Here is a 5,000-nt window from a genome sequence, read left to right on the forward strand (position 1 = left end):
ACACACACACACACACACACACACACACACACACACACACACACACACACACACACACACACACACACACACACACACACACACACACACACACACACTTGTGGGAACTGTGTGTGCACAGGAGCATTTCCCCCGTCATTGATCTGAGCTCATAAAGGCTCACGATGATAAACACGGCGACTATTCTTGGTAATGCCAGAGATCAACTTAACGACCCTTTGTCAGAGGCACATCACACACACACACACACACACACAATATAAATCAATTAACATCAAAGTGTGCGAGCGGTGTCCCTGGAGAGAACCAGGAGTGTGACGATAGATGAACTAACAGACTAAAGACTCCGGTTCGAGTGAAAACTGCAGGACGTTGACACGCGGAACCTCTTCCTCCGGCTCCATGTGATTTCTGTTCAACAACTGTCGATGCGATATTGTTTGAGAACCCTAATGCGCGACGCGTCGTGCGAGTGCTGACTCACACTCGTGACTTTGCTCTGACTCCCTTTGTTCGCGCTCGGCAGCAGGAAGTGGAGAAAACAGCAGATCCAATCTTTGAGGTCTGCAAAAAAGAATACTTCTTTTTACCATAGGGACACTTGAAATGTATCTGCATGTTACCAAACATCCCCCGCGTTGCCGGTGTGATGTTGCGAGTCCCGTCGGCCCTTCGAGGAAGCCGGGAAAAAGCAAAACTGCTCATTCCGAGGAGGCGATTCTTCAGGGGCGCCACGGCACGAGGAAGTCGACATCCGCTTTGAAATATGCAGGAGCCCCGGGCTCTTCGCACTCGCGCACGCACACACACATACATACTTTACAAGGGACGGCCCGGGCTAAAAGATGTAGGTCTCATCCGATTGGTAACAACCCTGTTATGGACCCCGAGATATGTCGTGTACACTGAAAAGCGTAGAAACACCGTTTGGGCCTTTTTGAATAATACCTTCCCCTCTGCACCTGCTGCCTACCAACATTGCAGGACTATAGTGATTCAGTTTCCTTCGAGTTGGACAAGCGGAGGCTCCTCCTCTGCCGGTGCAATTTCACCCTCGAGCCGCAGAGAGGTTATCTTGATGGAAAAAGAAGCTGTTTACTGCGACGCCGATTGTCATTCCAACTTTCTGTCATCGTCTTTCACGTCCCGAAATCAAAGTTCTACGTAGTCGCACGTGCGCCGCCCCACTTTCCCCCGGCTCCCTTTTCAATCATCTAGCCCAAATGTGGCCCAGAGCACGACGGCCGCCCGCATCCCTGCATCGTCCACGGCCTCGCTCTCGTTCCCCACGCGCTCATGGTTCACTCATGATCCCCCCCACACCCCCCCGACCCTCATTTGTCACTCTGATTAAAAGGTACAACCCACCCCCGCGATCCCAAAGCCCCCGAAGCCCCAGGCCCCCCGAGCCTCTGTGAACGGACCACGTCAGATGTTTGGCCGAGTGCCGTGGAGCTGCAGTGCAAAAGCCCGTGGACTCTCTGGGACCTAGTTTAATGTGTGCTTAGGAGACCGTGGGACCCGGGCGGAAGCTGCTCCCCCCCCCCCCTAAATATCAGCCCATCATTTATTCATTCACACTCCCGGGACGGGACCGCCGCCGCCGCCGCCTCCATCATCTGAGGGCCCTGACATCTGAAGTTCTCTGTCGCTCAAACACACACACACACACACACACACACACACACACACACACACACACACACACGCACTTTGCGAGCGGTCCCAGAGGTCTTTTAATTTTTTGAGAGGCTATTTTTAGTGGGAAAAATAATCGAGGTGGAAAGTTCCATCTGTCCAACACTCTTGTTCCAGCTGCTCCTTTTTAGCGGGAGACAGGCAGGGGGGAGGAAAGGGGGGGGGGGGGGGGGGTACACCACTTATCAGATAAAACTGTTTGTTTTTTTACCACATGCATGTTCTAGTTTGATTCATTGTGCGTTACGTTACAAGAGCCCAGTGTATGATCAAGTGGCGAGCTGCGTTCCGCCCCGCTCGACACTTGAACATCTTTTGTTTTTTTTCTCTTCTCAAACCTCGAGTGATTCTGTTCCCTCTTCACTTGCCGCTGCGAAGAGGCCACAGAAACGTCCTGGTAAACATGGCTTTTGGTGATTAGCATTTTTTTTCTTCTTTTCTTTTTCACTGGACCTTCTGTCCTTTGTGATATTCCGTAAGTTAATGAAAATAAATGTCCACTATATTCCACCTAATTGAGCCTGCAAATCCCCAACAACCCTCCTCGCTGTGGGACCGAGTGCAACTGTGTGGCGTGAATCACATCTGAATGATAATTCGATTTTGAATGAAGAACAGCAAGATTAGCCAGAGGAGAGGCAGTATTGTTTTCCTCGATTAGTCGACTAGTTTGGTCCATAACATGGTGAAAAATAGATCAGACAACCACAAGAAGATGCTTTGTTTTGTCCGGACACCAAAGATATTTAGTTTGACTGTCACAGAGAAAATATTCACATTTAAGAAGCTGAAAAAACGACTTGAACCGATTAATCGATTGTCAAAAAAAGTTTTGATAATCGATTACTAAACAATTAATCGATGAACTGATGCACGCGCACACACACACACACACACACACACACAGAGAGAAGAGAACATGGTCCGAGTTCAGCTTTGATGCAGACACGAATGCCCCGCATGTCAATGAGCTTTGAGAAAACACCCCTGTTGTCCTTCTTTTGTGATGCTCCAGCGTTTTCCCCCCTCGTCCCCTCGGCCGGACTCCTCACTTCAGACGTGCAGACAGACAGTGGGGTGGATGGAAGCCCCCCACCACCACACACCCCCCCGGCGAGGGTTGTTCCATATAGGGATTGATTATGCAAACAACCACAACAAACAAGTTGCAAGTCGGAAAGTTCAGAGCCACCACCTCGCGCCTGAATTTAATTTGCTTGAATTGATTAGACACCCCCCAACCCACCCACCCTCTCCCCCCTGCACCACACCCGTGAGGGTTGGTTCGCTGCGGATCGGACAGACGCACCTCTGTGCTGGTATCACCGGGGGGGGGGGGGGGTTTACTACCAGATTACTAGCATAGAGCCTCTACTATTTGCTCCTCCGATGACGTCAGGGGACTTTCTTCAAACGCTCGCGGATCTGACAAACGACGTCCGTGTCTAATGGAGAAGGAAAATATGCAATATTTACATGTACAACCAGGGGCGTTTGACGGATGACAGGCGGACGCCATGTGCCCGCTGACCAGCGCTGAGAGTGCTGGGGTGGCGGCGGACACCCGTCACACCTCCCCGCTTCCCAAAACTTTCCTGAGGTAAAGGTGACGCGGGCCAGGCCGCGTCGATGACCCCGGACCAAACAAACCGGTGGTCTGCTGAGATAATGAACAGATCAGATCGATCCAGTGGGTGACAATGTCTGACGTGCAAAAACAAACAAAAAAAAGTAGAGGTCAGTACACACAGTCAAAACAAGCAACCGCAATCGATGCTGACTTTGCTGCATCAGAATGTATTTATAGAAACACTGGCAGCTCCCCGCCAAGACGCGAGGGAAGGGAAACTGTCCAGGGAATGCAGCTTCTTCTTCCCTGGACAAAGTTGGCCTGTTAATAGAGCCGCTGAGCTCAGACACTGTTCATTCGTGCGTGTGTGTGTGTGTGTGTGTGTGTGTGTTTGTTTGGTCTCGCTGTGAAGTCATCCCTTGACAATAACCGAGGTAATAACTGGACGTGTGGGGAAGAGACGGGATGGTGGCCACAATCTACTGCTTTCATTTCGAACCATTTAAAAAAAAGAAAGGGGGCAGACGGATGGAAAATCTAATCATGTGTTGCTGCACGTGTGTGTGTGTGTGTGTGTGTGTGTGTGTGTGTGTGTGCTGACAAGACACCGTCCGCTCGCTCGCTGCAGAGGTGCACTGCCAAACAAGTGAGAGCGGCGGAGTGAGACAACCTGGACAATCAGGTCCAAATTCAATCTCACACAATTGTTCTGTCCAAATTGACATGTCAGTCCCCGCTGTCTGTGTGTGTGTGTGTGTGTGTGTGTGTGTGTGTGTGTGTGTGTGTGTGTGTGTGTGTGTCCTGACATGAGGCTCTGAGGAGAGACTTGGTTTGCATTGTTTTAGCATTTTTATTTTGCACATTATGAGAATAGAGAGAGTTTGAGTGAAAGTCTTCGCACATGTTTTCCCCCCGCAGCCATTCAACAGCATCATAGCATATTTCCACCGTCTTCATCGTTTAACGACAATGATTGATGAACTGATGGTGCTCGCTTTTATTCACGGGCGCCATAAATCTTCTTCTGCAATGTTGCTAAAAAGAATACGTTTGCTTTCTCTGGGCTCACATGAAACACATCCAGCAGACAAACTTGACTCTGACGTTTCAGGGATATTATCTTCAGGAGCTTGTAAGAAAACTCATAACACTAACAAAGTTAAGTTGGATTGCTTAAACAACAACAACAACAACAACAACAACAGGGCTGCAACTAACTCACTATTTTCATCATCGATGATTAATCGGTTGGTTGTTTGGTCCAGAGGATGGTGATAAATGTGGATGCGTTTCCCAAAATGTTCCCAACATTATTATATTATATTATGTTATATTTTGGTTCACGGCCACAGACGAGCAAAAGGAACCAGATCACATTCACATTCAAGAAGCCGAAATCAGAGAATTTGGACTTTTGTTCCCCCTAAAAACTAAATTAACTGTCGCAGCTCTAAGTAATAATAACAACAATAATATGAATAGCTGGACTGAGTGACACACATAAAGGCCACAGTGTAATTCCCCAGAGAATAATTATAGCACATACTATATGTGCAGTGATTTTCCCGTGCGTCGCGTTAATCGGGCGGATTACCAGCAGCGCAACCCTCCGCCGTCTGCTCCGTTTCTATTTCCAAACACAGACTCGTGTCCCCCTGCTGCTGTACACGCCGCGATTTGACGTGAATCGGTGGCGGCGGCAATTCGTGCAGACGCGCAGACGCAAAAAAAA

General features: G+C 49.1%; 1 protein-coding gene across 1 annotated transcript in view; it reads right to left on the reverse strand.

Annotated features, from left to right (window-relative positions):
- Window positions 1–5,000, reverse strand: part of igsf11 (immunoglobulin superfamily member 11) — a 93,906-nt gene that overhangs the window by 87,885 nt on the left and 1,021 nt on the right. The gene's annotated exons all lie outside the window — the stretch shown is intronic.

The sequence above is a fragment of the Scophthalmus maximus genome, chromosome 11 (assembly GCF_022379125.1).
Source record: "Scophthalmus maximus strain ysfricsl-2021 chromosome 11, ASM2237912v1, whole genome shotgun sequence".
Taxonomy (NCBI): Eukaryota; Metazoa; Chordata; class Actinopteri; order Pleuronectiformes; family Scophthalmidae; genus Scophthalmus; species Scophthalmus maximus.